Source organism: Cyanistes caeruleus, chromosome 1 (assembly GCF_971803275.1).
Source record: "Cyanistes caeruleus chromosome 1, bCyaCae1.hap1.1, whole genome shotgun sequence".
NCBI lineage: Eukaryota > Metazoa > Chordata > Aves > Passeriformes > Paridae > Cyanistes > Cyanistes caeruleus.
Window position 1 is genome coordinate 105,329,499 of NC_141701.1, and position 21,623 is coordinate 105,351,121.

Genomic DNA, 21,623 nt, shown 5'->3' on the forward strand with positions numbered 1-21,623 from the left:
TTATCATTACAGTGTTGCCTGAATGGCACCTTATATTCCATAGCTCATTATAACTGTGAAGCCAGCTGGGCCAGGGTGCATAAACTTTGCCCCTTCAAGATAGTTGTTGGGGAGCTGATTGATCTCCTTACCCTTATCTTCTATATAGCTTGAACCTAGGCATTACTAAGCATTTCTGCTACTTCCTAATTAATTTGTTGCTGCTGGCCACCTTTTTTTCTTCTTCTGGAGCCTGTGTAGGCAAAATTATTGTAAAAAGACTGTGGGGAGGAACATCAAACCACAATGGACCGGGAACTTACCATCACGCTACAACTACACCCAAGCTGTGTGAGAGGCTTATAGCATGGCCACATTTTGGTTGGCCTGTGGAGGGCTGACCCCATCTGTCCTCCAAACAGGAGTTTTCTTCTGCTGGTGTAGCCTCCAGGTGATGGCTTTATCTCCCAGATTAAAGGTGAAACCACAATGAGACTAGAGCTTAGAGCTATCTTTAGGTGAAGATCCAGCCAAAGGCTTTAAGAGGCATCTGTGCCTCGTCAGGCCAGCTGTGCTAATGGCTATTTCATTCCATGTGAACTTTCTGTATTTCCTTACCACATGCACCATTTTAACTCTGGGGGAGTCTGTTTCAAATGCCACCTCTTTTGGTCAGGGAGTGAATATTCTCCAAACTTAATCAAAGAAGTCACATCAGGAAAGAGAGATAAGTTTGCTGTTGCAATGGCAATGTAATTCATCTTGTACCTCTTGGTGTGACACAAGTATTTGCAAATACTGTGTATTTTGCGTAGTGAACAGTCCTACTATATCTGCTCCATGTTACACTGTATACACCCCATGAGTTCTGTGAGTTGTCCATCTATATTTCACCACAGTTTTAGTAGTTATTCCAGGCATATGATGATGGAATAAAATAACCCATTTCTCCGGGTTATCATCTCGCACATATTCAGTTAAATTTGCATGGCGCTCTATTAGGAATGGTGAGAAGAACGACACAGACTCTCTTGGGAGTCGATCAGGAGAATTTCTCTCGGTTTATTACCTCAGGTCTTTTTTATAGACTGATATGTGAAAAGTACAGAAAAGAAACTCTTATTGGTTAGCAAACTAACACATCACCATCATTGGTCAGTGGGGTTCACTACCCCTCGACTTTCTCTTGCAAGAAAACAAGGAACAGACAAACAGCACCTGCAAGGCTGTTTTCTGTCTCTGAGGATTGCTTTAATTCCTCCTTAAGATTTCCCAGGCCACTTTCTCAGGCAAGACTGAGAAAGCTATGCGGCCTGCAATTTCCACCGGCACCGTGCTCTCTGTTTCAGAGTTAGCATCCACATTTGTATATGCTTATTCTTATTTCATGCCAGATTTTATTCCCAGGTACATTTAATAGGCACAGGATGAATGTTTCTCATGTCACATCTATATAACTGGCACGTTTGGTGAGAAGTTGTATCTTTTTGACCTTTCCGACCCAAAGTAATTCTCACAAGAACAGCTGAGGTTTGGGATCATGTCACAGGAGAAGATTTTGAGTTTTGTTTCTTGCTCCCGAAGTTGAGTAAATTTAAATTGTCATGGATCTGTTTGAATGCTGATTTTGCTCCTGTGTTCTCTTCTTTTTATATGCTTATAAAGCTAGTGATTACCTACTGGTTCTTTATTGATTTAGTAGGTAATGTTGTCTAGTATTGCTGTCTGAGAGAGACACTCTGAGAATAAATGCATGAAGAGTAGTCAAGCATTTAGTTCTGTAATAATGACCCACATAAAAATTTTGGAAGGAAAGAGATTATTTGCATGTATGCAGTTAAAATTATTCAGGAATTCTGTGACTTTGCAAAGACTGTAGAGTACTCAGTTAATGGAGCTGCAGAAAAAAAAAACCAAAAAAAAAACAACTACATAGCTACAGAATATTTTACTGGTATTAAGAATAAATTTGCAATTTTAAATACATGATTTGACTGAATACCATAAATCTACAATTACACGTTTGTGTCTATAGAAATGAGTATACTAATGTTGGGGAAATGTACTTTGAAATAACACATAAATAACAAAGCATTGATGAAGTGTTTAGAATGCCTTTAAATTAATGAGAGAGACTTATTTAAATTAGATGATACTTCAGAGAATACTGCTCTCTGTTCTAGATTACAAATCTCTGCTATTTAAATATTTTTCTCTGGGGGATGGTGATAGGAGTGGGAGGAGATGCATTTCTAGTTTCATCTGTATCCTTGAATTAACTATGAAAAGGGGTGGGTTCTTAATTTAACTAACTTAAGCTAAAATCTTAGTGGAAACATGGTTTATAGCCTTCTGTACAAGCTTCCACAACTGATTAAAATGTTTTACTTTCGTTAGTTGACCATATTGGGAATGTAGGTTTCTCACAAGACCAAGGTTTCAAATACCAACTTGCTGGCCATTAGTTCCTGCCACTTTTAATAGCTGAGCCTTCTTGCCTTTGCCTCTACCTTTGACCACTGACCCATTTTCCCCCTTGGACAGGGCAAGGTGGTTTTCCATTTCCCTATTTGGGTGATCTGCAATGAAGCCTGGTAGAACTTCTCTGCTTGAGTTTCAGGTGTCACCTCAGCTGTGGCTGCAGGCACTGGCTCCTTTTGAGGCCCACCTCAGTGGCAGTGAGGATGGCTCAGGTGGGGTGCTTGCCAGTGAGCTGCATGCAGGATCTGGCTGACAGAGCTGTTTTTGTGGCTTTGTTCTGGAGTGGTGGAAGATGAGTTTTGGAGGAAGTACACGTCCAGCTGTAGTTATGCACAGCCAGCTCTTCAGACCTGCAAGCCAGAGTCCTCCTGCCCTTCACAAATAAGTTTGTAAGCTGCTGTCTGCCTCTCGTACAGAGAGAACTCGGTTGTCTTGGTGAAGGGTTGTCAATATGACTCATATATGTGAGAAAGCTTTGCCCTCAGAAGAGTCGGCCTACTTCTTGTGCCCTCCTAAAACCTTCTGCAAGGCTGACATAACTGAACCTCAAATTTGGTGAGAGAGGCACATTTTATTTGTCTGAAGTTAAGAAATCTACATGAAATTAAGTTTAACAAGATGCATTATCCCATCTGTGAGCAAATATCAATCTTGACATCAGTAGATAAAAGACCAGATGTCAATATGAAATCTTTCCTTTGGACTTAAGGGACAGCAAAACTGGAAGATATGGTTGAGACTTTGAATCTGTTTTTTGCTACGAGCTCAAAAATAAATATTTGATTTCCAGTAGATAAGAAATATTGAATTTGATATTCAGTTTATCTGAACTCTGTTACTTAAGTGTATGTAAGTAGGGTATTGGTGTGTTATAAAGGAATTTATGGATCACCAGCAACTCATCAGTAATCTCAGTCTTTTATGTTAAGTATAAGATAGTTTATCTTCTTCGAGAAAGCTGCCTATGCATTTAGCATATCCTGAGTGTTTGTCTACATAGGAACACTTGGAAGAATTAATCCAGACTAAGATATGCTTTGAAAGTGGATTAAATTACATAGTACTCCTATACAAGGACATTAAGCAGAATTTAAGTGGCTTTAGTTTTAGTTTCTTTACTTCCTTAGTTAAGTACATTAAATCAAATTAAAGGCATTTAAATTTTACTCAAATGCCTGTTGAAGTTTAATGTAATCTTATTAACCTGTGTTTTGTAATGTTTATCTGCATTTAATTTCATATTTTTCTTGTAAGCAAATTGAAGGAATGTTCAAACAAGCAGAAGTCAATATTAGCCAGTTCAGTGTACATTCATAGTTTTTATAACCTATGCACTAACATTCTGAGGTTGACCAACCGTATCTCTGCACTTAATTCTCACATCTCATTTGCAAATTTTCAGAAATTATTTTTATATGCTCAAAGAGCTTTCCATATGAGAAGTGCTAAGCCATTGCTGTGGTGGTATTTGATTAACATCCAGATGGAAATCTGAAGTTTGGCTTTGTTCATTACTATAAAGGTGAGAGCTGAGTTGGGGAAAATTAATGATTTACAACTTTACCCATGAGTATGGTTATTTTCTCTGTGAAATTAGATCAGACACAAACTGTTGTTTTAACGTTACACAGAGTTCAGGCATCCACATCTGCTTTTGATGCATGTGGCTTAGTATCTTCATGTGAGATAAAATGTTTAAAAATCTTTTGTAGAGCCTAAGATGAGGGGTGTATACACACATTAACCAACAGATGTTAAATATGGTGTTTTGTATCCTTTATGGAAGTGGAGACAAAACATGAGAGAAATGCTGCTCTGGATGACCAGTAGCTAATGTTGTAGAAGTTGATCTGCAAAATGACAGCAGCAGCTTTGGACCTTTTAAAATACCTGCTTTTTTTTTGTTTGTTTGTTTTTGTTTTTTTTTTTTCATTGCTTGTGGCTGGATCTAAGTCCAGTGACACTTGAGAATAGTAAATATTGTTATGCACAAGTATGAATGAATGGCTTGAAAGTTTAATGACGAATGCCTTATGTTGGCATTGCAGTATGAGGGCTGCATAATGCTGCTGTCTGAGGGACAGACAGTGATTGTAAGTGCTCCTTCTGAAAATGCAGAATGGTGATCTCTGGTATGTGTTTTCCTGTACGAGACAACATCTAGCAGTGGGCAGCTGTAACATCTGATGGTTTAAATTGCCAGATGATGCCTTTACACTCAAATCCATAAGAAACCAACCTTTTCCTCTCCCACCCACAGCCCCATTGAAAAGTGAAATGTACTGAGATGCAAAAAGTATGTCAAATATGCATTTAAATGCCTTGCTTTTCTGACGTTTCATTTGATATGTGCTACATGTGACTTTGAAGCATAATAGCACATTGTCCTAAACTGATGGAGTTAGTCAGTGTTTGATCTCTTCAACTGAACAAATGGATTGTTTTAATGCTTTTTAATGACCTTTTAAATGGGAGAATTGATTTTGTACATTTTTAAAGGGAAACCAGGGCATAGATGAGTCTTCTTTTCCTTTTGGGTTTGAACAAAGTAATCACAGATTTAATCACAGAATATTATAAGTTGAAAGGGACCCACAAGAATCACTGAATCCAAAAGTTATCAACAGCTTTGGTAATTAAGATCCTTAAAATACACTCATTCTAGTGTTAGAATTGAAGGAGTTGGAACACTATTTACCTGCTGATGTTCACAAAACTTCCAGATGATGCACCTTAAATGCAGAAGCTTTTCTTATTAAAGTCACATTCCTGTGAATATAGCGTAGGTGAGGGAGAAGGAAAGACTACAAAAAGCATACTTACAAATGCTTGTTTGTGCTAATAGCCTTTCTTGTCATCTTCTGGCAGCATTTTTGAAGTATCAGGTTTTGAACCAGAAGGCATCAGCTGTGGGTATAGGTAAGTCAAACGATAGCTAGTTTGAATATAAGTAGATCAAACATGTTCTGTACTTAGCCAGCATTTTTGAAATATTGCTAAAATTAGCTCTGTACAGACCTGCAGCTGATATGAAGTGAAGGTTAGCTCTGTTGGATAGGTCTGAAATAAGAATCTTGCTCTAAGATTGTTTTTAAAATTAACTTTGCTTTTGCTTCCTGCTCTCCCACCCACGTTTTTGAAATAATGCTACGTCTTGAGATAACAATTTGGCTATTATCCCTTGTGTATGGTTCCTGGTTCTACAGTTAGGTAAGAGTATGAGCAAAATGTAAATTCTTTGGTAACTTGGTAGAAGATATTATTTCATCACAATTGCTATTTAATTTTTGCAAAAGAACCTCCCACGCTGAATGTTCTTTTGAGTTATTTGAGGTTGATTTTTCATGAATAAAATTCTTAGTCATCTTCAAAATCTATGCAATATCTTAAAGAAATAAAGATTTTGCACATTTCAGTAGTTCATTGGTCTCCTTTTGTACCTCTCTTGACTCCTTGCTTTGTATGTAAGAAGCTGCTCTTCTGGCTGTAGCACTAGCCTTGAATCTGAGAGTTAAGTGGTGAAATCCTTCCCTCATGGAAACCAACAGCAAAGAAATTTGCATTCATTTTCTACTTTAAGCCCTGGCACTGAATTTCTGTGTGACCTTGGCGTGAAGGTCTTATCAGCAGAATTTATGCAGATAATCTGCACCTTGTTTTGCAGAACAGGAATGTATCATGGACACGTGGTGAAGTTTTATACAAGCAAATGATACTCTTGGCAGTTTATGTTTTACTCCTCCTAAGTGGCAGAATTCTTGAGGATGTGTGAGATCCTTCATGTTTTGTCAAAACATAGATGGCCTATCAAAGCAAAATGCATCTTCACCTCGGCTGAAATCTTGCCTTGAACCTCTTCCCCACAGCTGCACATCTTTTGTAGTTTATACCGTGTACAATCTTGGCTGAGTAAGTTTGTGGAGGGGAGTAGAGTACTAAAATGCTGTGCAAATTGGCCCTTGCTGCAGTGAACAGAAGCTCATAGATGGATCACAAGACATTTTGGTACCTAGGTAAGGATATATATTTGCATATCTAATAGTATATGCCAACAGTATGTGAACTGGAAAATTTCAGGACATCCTTGTGAAGGATTTTGGGGTCACTAAAAGTTATCAGTGGAACACCTTCTGTGGCTTTATTGCAAATATCCACTCTGGATGCTATTCTAAAAGCCTGAGCTCATGAATCACAGAATAGTTGGGGTTGGAAAGGACCTTAAAGACCATCAAGTTCCAGTCCCCCTGCCATGGGCAGGTACACCTTACACTACACCAGGCTGCTCAAGCCCTACCCAAGATGACCTTGAACACTGCTAGGGATGGAGCATCCACAGCATCTCTGGGGAACCTGTTCCAGTGTCTCACTAATCAAAGATATTTTTCCTAACGTCTAACCTAGGCCTACCCTCCTTCAGTTTAAAACCATTACTCCTTGTCTTATCACAATATGCCTTCCCCATCTTTCTTGCTGGCCCCCTTTAGGTACTGAAGGTGCTCTAAGGTCTTCATAGAGCCCTCTCTTTTCCAGGAGGATCAGATCCAACTCTCTAAGCCTGTCATCATAAGAGAGATGCTTCATCCCTCTGATTATCTTTGTGGCCCTCCTCTGGACCTGCTCCACCAGGTCCTGCCCTTTGGGAAAAAAGGAAAATAAGAAAGACCTTGGAAACTACCAGCCAGTAAGTCTCACCTTTGTGCCTCACAAGATCATGGGGTAGATCCTCCTGGAAACTGTGCTAAGGCACATGGAAAGTAAGGAGCTGATTGATGAGAGCCAACATGGCCTCACTAAGGGCAATTTGTGCTTGACAAATTTGGTGACACTGTACAAAGGAGTGACAGTATTGGTGGATAAAGGAAGGGCAAATTGCATCAAATCTATGTGGGCTTGTGTAGACATTTGGCACTGTCCAGCACAGTATCCTTGTCTCTAACCGGAGAGACATGGATTTGATTGATGGACCAACTTTTGGATAATGAATTTTGTGCAAAGTCATGGTCAGAGAGCTGTGGTCAACAGCTCAATGTCCAAGTGGACAGCAGTGATGAGTGTCAATGCCTCAGGGGTCATTAATGGACCAGCATTGTTGAACACCTTTGTCAGTGACATGGACCATGAGATTGAGTGTATACAGCAAGTTTGCTGATGACACCAAATTATGTAGTGAAGTTGACAGGCTGCTCAGAAGAGATGGCATCCAGAAGGATGTGGACAAACTGAGAGATGGGTCTGTTGGTCTTGGTCTTGTTAAACCTGCTATTGTTGGATTCAGCCCATCTATCTGGCCTCTCCAGGCTTCTCTGCAGAGCACTCCTACCCTCCAGCACATCAACACTCTCCCCGCCCCCAGCTTGGTGTCATCTGCAAATCTGCTAATGATAGACTTGATCCCCTCATCCATGTCATCAATGATCATATTAAACCAGATTGGGCCCAGCACAGATCCCTAGAGGACACCACTGGTTGCCATCAGGATGCAGCACCATTCCTCACCACTCTCAGGGCCTGGCCATCCAGACAGTTCTTAACCCACCAAAGAGTGCATCTGTCCAAGCCATGGCCTGCCAGCTTTTCCAGAAGTATGCTGTGGGAGATGGATTGAGTTTCCCTTCCCCCAGCAGCTTTAGTTTAAAGCCCTCCTCATAAGCTTGGCAAACCTGTCAGGCTAAATGACTGCATTAAAAAAAAGTTTGTTTGGAGGAGTAGTGACTCTCATTAGCCTAATTGCTGTAACTGAAGAAGGTAAGCAATTTAAGTTGCAGAAAAGTGTTTTCTGTCATGAAGTGCAAACAGCACCCTTGAAAGCTAAATTCAAGTTAGAGAACACATGCTTTGAACTTGCTTAGGTCTGTATTGGTCTGACAGAAAAGCATAGCTGATAGCTGCAGAGCAAAGAGTATGCTGGAAAAGCAAAAGAAATAAGAAGCCTGTTGTGTAAGGGAAGAAGTGAGTCAATAACATATGGTCTGTAAAACATGAAGACATTTTATAATGTGCAAAATTATTGTCTCTACATTTCATCTTTTGTTAAGTATTAAAGCTATGATCTAAAACTTGTTTCTGGAAGGCTGCTGGTGTGTTTTTGGGTTTTTCTGAGGGATTTTTTTGTGTTTGTTTTTATTTCTGTTTTTCTAAGTCTCCAATGATAAATGTTTTTTTTCTTGTTGCCCATGTGAGTTTGTGCTAGTGCAACTGTGTGCATTTAACAATAGTTCATTTAAAATTACCATGTAAAGCTAATTAGTGAAACACCTATCTTTTTTTAAACAGCAAGAATTAATAGCCACCTTACTAGTGGAGACAATGAATACCAGCTGAGAAAAATAGTTCTTGATTTATATTTAGATACTGGGGCCGCAAACTTTAGAGTTAAGTGCCTTTACAGAAGGTAACAGTTGATTTGAAACAGGCGTTTAGGAAAACTTAAAATTATGATTTTGAAGGTTGCTGCAGCTACATATACTATTTGGTTGAGTCCTAGAAAAACTCTTAAAGGTCCAGCTAATTGGGAGGACATGCCTTAATGCTTTGCAATGCAGTGTGTCTATTCTGAGGGGATGTGTGCCATATTTGGGCTCTTTCCTATTGCACAGCTTGTGTTGCGAGGTCACTCTCAAATCATGGAGCTTCTTGAGATGTATAGCTGGGCCACATGCATGGGATATTTAATTACTTCATGAAATGCAGTTTTATTTTGGAAGTGGTGTGTTTCTTCTTAGACTCCTGAATGATTTGCTAGTCTTATTGCAAGGGGAATATCAAAGTGATTTTACCCTATGCTCCAGTTGGGAACATAAGAGAATTAATATGAGCTATACTTGCTTCCAAAAGGATAGAATGGAGCTGTGTAAACTTAGTCAATAAAAGTTCAAATAAAATCACAATGGCTTTAATTTGAATTTCCCTTTTCACTAAAAAGTTACTAATTTCAAATCTAAAATAATCTTTACTTTGAAGTGAGGTTTGTGCTTATGATATAACAAGGAAGTGTTATTCCATCAGATGCATAGTATTTTACTGTTAGAGTTTTCTTTGCAAGTGAAAGGAAGAAAACCTTTTTTCTTGATATGAAAAGCCAGTTACTGTGTTATTGGGAAAGGGCTTTAATGACCCTAGCTTACCTAATGATAGCATTATCAAATAAACCCACATTCACAAATTTATAGGATGATATTTTTTATTCTGAATTGTCTTTGAAACTTTCATTTGATCTCAAATTATTTGTAGTGTAATAGTTGTTGGATGGAGATTTGTTTGGATTTTTTTATTTAATTTGTTTATTTTTCAGGTCAATATGAAAACAGTTTTATTAATTTAAGTTTTATTTTTGTTTTGATGAGTCAAGATTTCTTTTTTGCCATGTCCCTGTAAAAATTTAGTTAATATTGTAGTTTAGGTGCTAATGTGAAGTTACTGTTTCAGATTTATAAGTAGCCTTTAAAAATAGGCATATGAATAAAAAAATATCTGAAAAAAGTCTGACTTCTTATGTACTGAAGTTGCAGGAGTTTTCTTTAAATGATAGAGAGCTTGGGTAGGGCTGGGACTGAATTTGTTTTATTTTCAGATTGTGGTATGTTGCAGTTTTATTTTAATGGCAGAGGCTGGAAGAAGCAAATTAATTGCTGTTGTGGTGTAGAGACATGTAGAAGTTTGAAGAATTATCGAGTTTGTGTTGTGCTGAATTGGAGTGATGAAGTACAGATAACAGGCCACAGCTGTAGCCACAAATTAGGCCTCTCAATTTGGTGCTGAAAGTATTGCATTAGAATTGCTTTTCTAGGATTACTGTGTGGAAAGTCTGGTGAATAAAACCGTATCTGAAATAGAGAAGCTAAAAATCCATGCTGCTGCTGCTACTCAAAAAGATTTTTGGGGCTTCCTTGTTGTGAAACAAAGGTGACAACTTTACTAAAGCAAGAGCAGTGCTCAGGAGCTTTCTGTTCTTCAAGAAATATCACTGTTTTTTGAATCTTAGCAGTTGCTTAAAGAGCTAGAGTTCTCAGTGATTCCTACACCTTATAGCCAGCATGGCTTGGGTGAAGGTGAGAGCTGTGATCTATGGTTTCACAACACCTGTTTTTACACCAACTCCAACAAGAGTTGGGAGCATGGGGTTTACCAGGAGATGTTTCTGGATGCTGCACAAACTTTGATCCAACCAAAGAACTGTTCAGAGGCCTTCCTACATAGGAAAGCTCCAGTGAGGCGGTAGAACACCATCTTATGAACTCTTGTGGGCACAGGAAACTTCAGAGTACAGGTATTGCTCTTGCATTCTGTGTAGCTACCCTACTGCTGTGGGAATATACCTGTGCTCCAGCTATTTCCAGGCACAGGATAGTTGCAGTGTAGTAGCAGATCAGATCTAACTTACAAGAATAATACTGAGCAGTGATAATTTTATTCACAGGGGTGTTAAAAACAATCCCAAATTTACAGGCCTGTCCTGTGTTCAGGTTGGCTGTCAGACATCCTTATGATAGGTTCACAGATGGTCCAAGAGCAAGAGAATGAACTGGGGTGGACTGGCTGAAGCTGTCACAGCTGTTTTGTAGTTGTGTGTCCTATAAAATTGTCTGGGACATTGAATTCTTATAAAACCAAGAGATGGCTATGGCCAGGCAAGATCTGCATGCAAACTTTGCTTATGCCACAAAAACAAATCCTTCATAGGGCTGGAACCAAGAAGATGCAGAGTAATAAAAGACTGTGCAAAGTGTTCCCCTCCCCTTCCTCAAATGTTCTTATTCAGTGAGTGTAGCTCTATCCTGACCTGCAACATCCTGCTCATTGTTTTTGAGCTAGGAGTTTCCTGAAATTTTCTCCATGGAAAATGTGACACACTTTAAAATTTAGAACAAATATCTTCTGCAATGGGACACAACCAGAGGGATAAAGCCTCCTTCTGCATTGTGACTTTAGTTCACATTTGCATTCTAGTGAAGAACTCTGGTTGGCAAAGTGTCTGGAACATAAGATATTGAGATGTAAAGCCACACAGTTGTTCCTTGGATTTGAGAATTTATTTATGCACAACTTGGAATTGATAAATCCCTGGCCTTTTCAAAGGAGTCTTTCTTTTTTCTTGCTGATATTTTAATATTTTTCAAATGCATGTGGCATTTTAATTGTTTGACAGATGACCAGCTGATGGTTATGCACAGTAGCTGAGGCTATGTTACATTTGGGATGTAGTATTTTATTGTTTGCTTCAGCCTGCTTTTGTGACTTTCAAACTTTAAATCTATAAATCCACGTTTTTGAGGGAGGAAGTAAGATAGATGGCAATTCCAACATTTGGTGTACAAGGGTTTTGTGGCGGATTGTTTTCTTCTAACTCCTCTGTTCATATTTACTTTCATAATCTTGAAAAGCAAAAACATTAATAAATCAAAGTGGGTTAAAGATCAGACACGTGGTTTTATTTTAATAAGGGATAAAGCTGAAACCTTACTGAGTGTACATTGTTCAGCACTTGTTCTCTGGGGCATATGAATCAGTCCCTTCATTACTGGTCTGGAAGCATTTCCTTTTGTGGTTACAGTGTATTTTGATTAGAAAAACCAGTGCAAGATAATACTTTGTGCATTACTTTTGGTGCTTGTGCTCATGTGCAAAGTTAATATTTTAAAAAGAAATAACAAAAAAAAGTGAGCCTTTTGTGGCCATGTGAAGTTTCGATTTCATGGAGTGAGTTTGCTTGCTTGATTTATATCTGTCAGCAGGAAAGGGATTTTGAAAGAAGGCATAGTGAGCCTGCAAGCTTGAGAAAGACTTATAATTTGCATGGTTATGTCTTGTGTGTCTGGGACATGTTTTTCCAAAGGCTGTAGGGCGAAGTGTGCTTTAGGGACTATTTGCTCTGTGAGTGTTGAGGAGGACAGCAGGAAATGTGAGTTTCTTGTAGCTTTTTCACATTGCTGGTTGCTAATATTTTGGACAGCATTCCCTGAAAGGATAAGGTTGGAATCTTGTGGAAGAGATAGTCATAAATGAGAGAATTAAAGAATTTTAGAGCCATCCTCTCATCCCCCTTGCAGCCATACCTACACAACCACTCTCCCTCCCGTGTCTATCAGTATTGTTGAAAGAGGCTGCTAAATGAAGAAACCAGCTTTCTTTTTTGAACTTTTAACCTTTACAAAAGCTACTGTAATTGGCTTCTGCAGAGCATAGGTTGTTTCGATCTGACATTTAAAAAAAAAAATACAGGAAGAATGAAATATCAATGTACACTTCTGGATTTCCTAAATTGGCAGTGAAGGTCTTGCTTCCCCATGCTTTAAAAGCCTGAAAAGTGCAGAGAGATACTGGTGAGGGTTGAAATGTGTCTGTTGCATCTCAGTTGGGATGTACTTTGGCTGAGATGAAAGGATGAAAGTTCAGCAGTTGGTGCAAAATCTCCATCTGGAAAAAAATGGTTAGTGTATGTGTGAATGTAATCTCTTTGAGGAAGTGGAAGATGACTTAAAGAATGGGTCATGTAAAGGGAAATAAAACACTGTCAGAAAAGAAAAGGGGGAAAAGAAGTCAAAGGTGAGAGAGATGAATTGTACAGCCTAGGCTAAATGTATTATTTTGAGCTTTCTTCTAAGAATGAATGTCCTGTTTAAAAATAAATAAACAAATATATTTCCCTTCTTCATCCTTGTTAAAAAGAATATGGTAAAACTCCTGACAGTTGCTTTCTTTGTAAGAGTTGATCGTGTGAAAATTTTATGTACTAAAAGCAAGGAAAGCATATTAAAGTCCAATCCATGCTTACCCTAGTGGGTCTTAAAACTGTCATCACTTTAAAGTCATGCAAGAGCAAAAATAGGATCTTAAATACAAATGCTTTTTGTCTCCAGTGACTTTTAATGCACATATTATAAGTCAATAATTAAAAACCCCTAAAAGCGGATCAAGGTGAAATCATGCCTTAGGTAACATTTAATCTAAAACTGCTTGAAAACCCTTTTCAGGGGTATCATTACTATCTTTGTCATCTATATAGAAATGTAATGTATTTTTGGAAACTTGAAAATTTAGAGGGCCACAGCTTGCCTGCAGAGACCTGTAGCCTTTCCTTCTCATACACAGCCTAATAGCTGTGCTGAATACATCATGACCTGTGGCATCTCAAAAGGAAAGTGTGCTCAACAAGGCTTTTTACTTCTTAGCTGCTAGAGGAAGCTGCCAATCTTTGGCATGGTTAAGTTTCTCCTAACAGAAAGCAGCAATAAATAGCATAGGTAACTTGGCTGGTGGTATGCAATGTTACCTTGCTGCCCTCTTCCTTTTAAGATAGGATTCTTCTTTCTTAAATAAGTCTGGTTAATGAACCAGGGGAAATAGTAACAGATTTAGGAAAGGAACTGTTAAGATAGGCATGTCCTCAATTAACTGGCAATAGTTCAGTTTGATCTTGCTAGAGATGAAACAGTTCCTGAGAAAATTGGCAACCTTCATGTCTGTGGGATTTTTCATCTTGTTGTCATGTTATGCATCTTCAAAGCAAGCGAGGAGCGTTTTCTGTCATGTGCCTGTCTCTTTTAACATCTGTATTTCCATTTCTGCAACGAAATTATTAAAAGCAAAGGCAGATGAGTAGGGTAGCCAGCAGCCATGCATTAATCCCATTGTGTAAAATGACAGAGATTATATGGGTCCAGAAAGAGGTAACTGTGACAGGACAGGGGTCTCTTCCTGTCATGGGTGGGCTGAAAGTAAGGTGGTTGCCAAGAATTGTTGAACGAATGAAAGAGATGACAGATTATTTCTGAGAACAGCTTAAACTTTCAGTGCTCTAAAAGCAAAGCACAAGGTATATGTCAAAGTTACTTATATTAAATGATGAAAGCCTGAGTAAAAGGAAGAATGTGATAAAAAACAGGCGGTAGTTCCTTGCTTGGCTGTTTCACAGTATTTGCATTTTGATTGGCTCCACAGACATTTGTGTGTGCCTCGAGGATGCTTAACGTAAGGAAAAACAGCTTTATATGTAAAGAAAATGGCAATGAGGTTTCAGGCTTGGTCTTTACAGCATGTTCTGTGTGCTCTTTCAGTCTTGGCTTAAATGAAAATAATGGTGATGTTTTTGTTTTGCCTGGGAAAATAGTTTCCCTTGCTGATTTAGTTTAAAGTATATAGTCACCTAGTAGTATATTTGTCATTTTGTCTTGGTAATGAATCTTTTAATTTGGTGGAGTAAGATTAATTAAAACACATTGGAAAATATAGGCTAAAAAGGATTTGCTCCCTTCTGTCCCATCCCAGAGTGCACATCTGGGGTCCTTGTGAGAAGCCCTGTCTGATGGATAATTGCTCTGAAATGCTCAAAAACAGCAGAGACCATTTCCAGCAGATCCCAAAGCTGCATCTTCACTTCTACCTCTCTGGTTTTAATGGAAGGTTGTTGTATTGAGTGTAAGGATGGTAGCAAGAAATAGGTAAGCCAGTCTCTACTTTCAGGGCCTTGAGGGCTGGGAAGGGGGAAATACAGGGAGATCTGGGGGAGTAGTCTGTCCAATCACATGAATGAGGCAGCTGCCCATTCTGAGTAATCTGTCAGCGTGATTTAGGCACAATCTCCTCTAGCCTCTAAATGCCTCTCAACTACTCTGAGGAAGTGTGGTGCTCCATTTTATAGTTGGTGGTTGGAGGCACAGAGAACCAAAGGGCAAGTACACGGCCACACACCAAGCCTTTGAATAAAAGAAAATTAAACACAAGTGTTCTTGCTTCCAAGTTTAGCATCTTTGTCTTTGAAGCAGAACTCTCTGTTCATTTAAACAGTGTGATTGCTACATGTGGTAGAGAGTCCTCTTTAATTAGTGCTTTGGGGAACAAACTTGGAAGATGTAGGGTCTATTTGCAGGTAGGATTTTTAATTTTATCTTTTTGTGGTCTGTCTCTTATACTAGCTGCTAATGATTACACTCTCTCAAGGACACCAGGGTCAAATGAGAATCTGGGGCTCTTGTGTCTCAAGAGGTTTATTTTGCAAATACTACAATACATTTTTCTGACTTGTTTATTTGGGAGCGTTAGACTTTGTCCTGGGCACTGATGCAGCATATTTACCTATGGGCACTTCTACTTCAGAATTTTCCTCAAGTGCCTTAATTAGAGTTGGTGTAATCTTTCCAGCCCCCTCCCCAGTCCTAGTCAAAATTGTTGGAATAGTGGGTGAGACCAACAAGCTAAGAGATGTGGCTGAAATAAATCTAATTATTTAACACACTGAGAAAAGATTTTGTGGAGGTTGTGTGGCCTGTAGGAATTGGCTCCAGAGTTTGGAGAATGAAACAGAGGAAAAAGAAACTTCAAAATGTCTTCAGAAGTATATTTTCCTCCACTCCTCCTGTACCTTAAGAGGTTTTGCATGCCCAGATCAAGAAGAAGCAGTTGGGAACTACATATTGTGGACAACATATTGTAGTGAGCCCTACATATATCATATGCAAGATATATGGAAGACAGAAGGGAGTCACATCCAGCTCTGACAGAGCAGCCAAATCCCTTGTAGGGACAGCAGGAAAATGGAACTCAAGTCCTGGTCTTCAGAGATGGGGAGTCCACTTGTTACAGGGCAGGTTGTCAGCTTTGGAAATGGGATATCTCTTTCCTGATCACACTCATAACTCCAGATGAATGTCTTGTGATGAGCTCTGTCTGTGATTCTGAGAATGCAGCTCAAGGACTCAATCAGAAGAAAATGAAATATTCTTTCAGTAGAGATGTGCACTGTAGCTTTCTGGAAGTCTTGTACTTTCAGTACAACCTGTGAATATCGCTTAATTCTGTGTAAAATTGAGAGTGGGTAAGACTCTGTGCTTGCTGTTTTTACCATGCTGCCAAACCTCTAAAGCTGTCCTTTAGTCTCCACAGCAGAGTAGAAATGCTTTACCGAAGAGCAGAAAGAGGACTACATTCTCTTTTAAAGTAATTGATACCTAAACCACCCTTACTGCTTGAACAGCAGAGATCTAATGATGTTAAATTACTACTGAATTACAGATGAAAGGTGCCATAGAGTTATGTGTTTGGCTTTGTTTCCGTATTGCTGTTTGCACACAAAGGACTTTCCAGCCAGGTGTTAGCCCTCCAGGAAGTTCAAAATGGTCAACTGCAGTTGACAGCTTTATTTGGAAATAGTTCAAACATGTCAAACTGAAATAGACAGTTACCTGAACAGATTTGCCACCCCGCACCCCCAAGTGCAATGGGAAAATTTAATTTGGGAGCACTGAAATCTGAAAGCAAGAGGGATAAACAATGGTTTCCCTCACAGGGTTCTTGGTGAAGGGGTATTACTCTATATTTCTGAAGATACAGACTCTGGCAATCATCAGGGAACTGAAAATGTACTTGGAATTAATCCAAATACTTTAATCTTTTAATGTCTGTTACAATTATGAAGCAGCTCATTGAATTAATGAGACATACTGTAATGAACTTAGTAATTGCATACTTTTACATCATTCTTCTTCATGGAATTGAATCTCAGCTGTGTGTCAAGAGCTTTGCACAGGTGAAAAAGTTTAAAATGAGCAGGTTATCATCCCGTTTTCCTCTTTGGCCTTGCACATTGCTTGTTGTGGTCCTCAGGTTTGGGTGGGTGAGTGGTGAATGCATTCAAGGGGCTAATCTGTCTGAAAGTCTGTTTTTGTTTTTGTGGGTTACTTTTTTAGACACTTCATCTCTCTGAACTGGTATGTTGGACAAGTGCCAGTGCTGGCACTGGGGAGGGGGAGGCAAAGCTGGGACATTGGGGAAGCAGACATCAGATGTGCTATGGAACTGGACTTTGCCATTCAGAGAGCTTTTTGGAGCAGAAAAATTTTATTTTACCAGAGAACATAACGATGGTGGCTCAGAATGGTATATATATATCACAATATTTTTAATATGGAACAGCTATGAGGATCCATTTTCTTTGTCTACATAAGAAGTTACAGGTATGCATGCTATTATTCAGCAAAAACATAGTGTCCTTTTGCCTTTTGCTGCCAGCATATCCCTCTTCTGCAGTTAGCAATTTTAAGTTCTTAGCAGGTAAAATGCTGGGCAATAACTCCTGTGTGGGACCAAGTTAGTATCAAATATTTGAGGAACTCATATTTGTTTTTAGGATAATAGGAGTAAAGAATCACACAGCAAGTGCTGGTTCATTTTGAATGGGTGTTTTGATAGAAGTTGATTGAGTTGCAGCATCGTAGATGACAATTTATGTTCTGCCTCTTGAGAAGAAAACTGCCACGAGTCTTCTTGCTGAATAATGTGGCTGGCAGAGTTCAGTCCTCAGTGCTTGTTGCTTGTCTGGATGCATGTATTGTGGGGAGGTTAAGCACTCAGTCTGTTGATTAGCCAATTTGGAAACAGTGAGTGTTTTGCTCATTCTTGGCATAACTCTGCATGTTCCCAGCGAGGCTGGAGCAGGAGCTTCAACCGGAGCGTGGCAATGGGGAAACACAGCTGTGCTGTCATCAACTTTTGACAGAGTATTAGCTCTAGTCATCTCAGGAGTCCTAGAGAACCTTTGAAATTATGATTCCTCCCAAAATATACTTGGAGAAACAGATCATATGTACTACTAAAAAGGTGACTTTTTAACTGATAATGACTTTTTACCTGTACAATGAAGTGAACATATATACTAGACAAGCTGGTATTTTTTTATGAATCAAGTTTCTTCAGTAAAGTGTTCCCACTTTTTTTTTCTAATAATAAGACAATAGATATTAATAACACCTCTGTATAGCTCCAACTGCAGTGGCTGAAGTGGTGGCTGTCCTTTCCCACTCCCAAACCTCCCCCCCCCTTTTTTTTTTTTTAATAGCTCAGCATGATAGCATAAATTAGATTCAATGGGGGTCTAAGTTCACACATAGATTGTAATTTCTGAGTGAAATCATTACCTGTCTTGCTGTCCCCGTTAAAAGGGAGAGAGACAGTAAGCTGTTGCCTGCTGCTTAAACTGCATGACTCCCTAGGGTTTATGACTCAAACCAATAAAGGATGATGTTTGCATCACTCTTTCCTCTTTCCTTGGGCCATGCAGATTTTAGTGTTGAACAAAGAGTGCAGTGAAATTATGGGGTGACCACAAATTGTACCCAGTGCTTGAATGTCATGTAGTAGTCCGTAACACAAACACATTTTATGGCAGTTTTCTTGTCAGAAGTAAAGTTCCACGTTGATCTTTAAAATTTTAGTTCAAGTTACTGGAACCTGGGATACTTTCTGAATGACTGCTCTTGCATGCCAGATGGGAAGAGTTATGGAGATTGTTGTTCCTAACTTGTAACCAACGGCTGGTTTTAGTGTGTTGCAAGAATTTTGGCATAGAAGGCAACCTGCCACAAAAGCAGGTCTTTTTGCTCACTGTGTGCATGCTTAAGTACAGAAGAGGCACATTATTGGAACACAGATGGGCAGGCTATGACTTCAAGAGTGCTTAGAGACAATACATCAGTGTACTTAGAGAATCACAGAAAGGTTGAGGCTGGAAGGGACTCCTGGAAGTCATCTGGTCCAACTGCCCTGCTCAAATAAGGTCATCTGCTGCTCACAGTTTTGCAGTAGAGAGAGTAAGGGATACTCTTATGTTGAAATATCTGGATCTCCTGTTAAGAAGTGTCACATTTAATGCAGTTTACCAAGTTTTATGCAGGACAAATCTCCCCTGGATATGGGCTGGGTGAGCAGTGTTGGCACCGCTAAAATCTCGTAGTGGGATTTTTTCCAAAAGGTTTTTTGGAGCCCTCCGAAGTACAATGGAGTACTGCCCTGTTCTTGTGTTCTTTAGTATCTTTTTGCTTGTATCTTGTCTTACAGTGATCTTATGGTTAACCTGACTGTATAATTGAAATGATCAGATATGCAAGCTCCTCTTGATCTAGAATTATAAACAATGGCCCCAAGGTATGTGTCAGTATTGAAAAGGACGGTGATCTCTCCTTGGGATGTCCCCAGAACACAGATTCCAGGCCTAGAGGTACACCAACTGAGCAGTACTCAGCAAAGCAGGATAGTACCAGTGTTAGGGATGGGCATAAGCACAGCAGTTGTTTTGGGATGGACTTTTCCTACATTTTTTATTAAGTATTTCTGTTTCCAAAGTGGATTTTATGATGTCCATTAAAACTCTGGCTTAGTCTTGACCTTCTATTTTAATGCAGAATACCTCAAGTTATTCCACAAATGTTAGCTGTAGGCAAAGTCTCTAATATTAACTGTGCCATGCATTTTTTTCTCTGAATGTTTTGTCATATGCTGTCTAGTTTTGCTGAATGTCCTTCAGAGAGCCAGCACTGGGAGGTCCACAAGTGTTAAGGACAAAATATTCTTTGTGACTATGAGAGTGAACTGACAGAGAGCTAAGAGCCTGCAGGTGTGGATTCAGAGACTGTATGGTGCTGTGAAGTCAGAAAAACATGGGGTGTTTTGACTGTTAGATGTTTTCATGCACAGATTGCAGTAAGTATAAGAGGAACACCTCTGGACATGGGGCTGCTTTCTGCTGCAAGATTACTGACAGGTGGTTTATTTCCTTCTCTTGTTTTTAGTTATCTTTTACAGTATGATAGAAGGTTCTGAGTTGGAAGGGACCCTCGGGGGACACTGAGTCCAACTCCTGGCCCTGCACAGGACACCCCAAGAGTCACACCGTGTTCCCCAGAGCGCTGCTCAAATGCTTCTTGAACTCAGACAGGTTTTGTGCTGTGACTGCTTTCCTTGGGAATGTGCTCCAGTGCTCAGCCACCTTCTGGGTGAAAAACCTTTTCCTAATATCCAACCTAATCCTCCCCTGACTCAGCTTCACGCCATTCTCTTGGGTCCACTCACTAATCTCCAAAGGGAGGAGATCAGTTCCTGCCATTCCACTTCATGAGGAAGCTGCTGACTGCAGTGAGGTTTCCTCCAGGCTGAGCAAGCCAAGTGACCTCAGCTACTCCTCATATGAATTCCCCTCTAGATCCTTCACAGCCCTCTTTTGGATGACTTCTAGTAGCTTTATGATTCTTATATTGTGGCACTCAAAAATTGCACATCTCTGAAGAGCAGTATCAGTGCCTGACAAAAGGATAGTGTCTTCAAAATTTTTGTGCCCTCCTCATACTCACAAGTAGTACCCACCCTTTCTTTTGCTGTTTTCCTTACTTATGGTGAGAATTAGCCTCTGCTCATGCACTGTGGAATATCAATATTACTATTTTTATAGGATTTTTCTATGTAGAATGATTACATTAGAAAATAATGTTGTTAGTTTCAACCTTCAACATCCTGTCTCTGCCATCAGTTAACTTGTTTTTTTCCTTTAGCATTCACACATCTCTGCTGCCCTCTCTTCTGCCATTTGACTGCTTACTTCCTAGCATTTCCATTAGTTCCTCTGGATGTATAATAAACATTGATAGAGTAACAAATTCTCTTTGGATTTTATATTGCTGGTTCATCCTCCTTCCAGCAGGAAGTTTAGGGTTTTTCCCAACTTTGAGCTTATCTTCTTGTATCTGTCATCTCCTTTGCGATATAGCCAGTGGTCCTTGTTTTGATTCAGCTTCTGCTGTATTATCATCTTGACTCAAGGTGCTCTCTTTCGTGTCCTTTCTAGCCCCCTGATTTATCCAAATGCTAAGAAAGTATGAGGTACCACAGCCAGATCATGCTAGTAGTAGAAAAGAGGACTGATCTTTTCGTATTTTTTACCCTTAATTGAGCTTTATGCAAAATTTGCAGCACTTCTGATGAACTTTCTCTGTTTCTTTTCAGCTTTTCAACAAGCCTGTAATAAACTTATTAAATTCTCAGTTTCGTAGGACTCCTTTGGAATGTGCTTAATTTAAATATTAAAAAGCATCACCCCTTTACCTGCTCCCCCTCCCCAAAACAAAACAACAAAAAAATGTCTCCATCCTTTCAAGCTGTAATTCTTTACATTGCTTTATTTTGTTTCACAGGGTCAATTCAAAAAGTCAGGTCCTTTTTCCTTTCTTCTGCCCTCCAATTTTCTTATGCTGAGAACTTTGATTTTTAAGTCACAACTCTCTAAGAACAGTAGGACCACTGGCTGAAATTGAGGTTTTATGTTTTTCCCATTACTTCCTTTCTACCTCACAGGTTAAGTGAGACTACTCTGAAAGGTTGAAAAAGAAAACTATATTTTCCAA

The 21,623-nt window shown here is 39.3% G+C and overlaps 1 protein-coding gene across 7 annotated transcripts in view; it reads left to right on the forward strand.

Moving 5' to 3' along the window:
* Positions 1-21,623, forward strand: part of ELMO1 (engulfment and cell motility 1) — a 302,865-nt gene that overhangs the window by 22,070 nt on the left and 259,172 nt on the right. The window contains exon 3 of one of the 7 annotated variants that reach the window (XM_086847369.1): positions 5,329-5,379. The exons of the other annotated variants lie outside the window; for them this stretch is intronic. The gene's annotated coding sequence lies outside the window, so the exon portion shown is untranslated. The remainder of the gene's footprint in view (positions 1-5,328; positions 5,380-21,623) is intronic. 7 annotated transcript variants of the gene reach the window in all.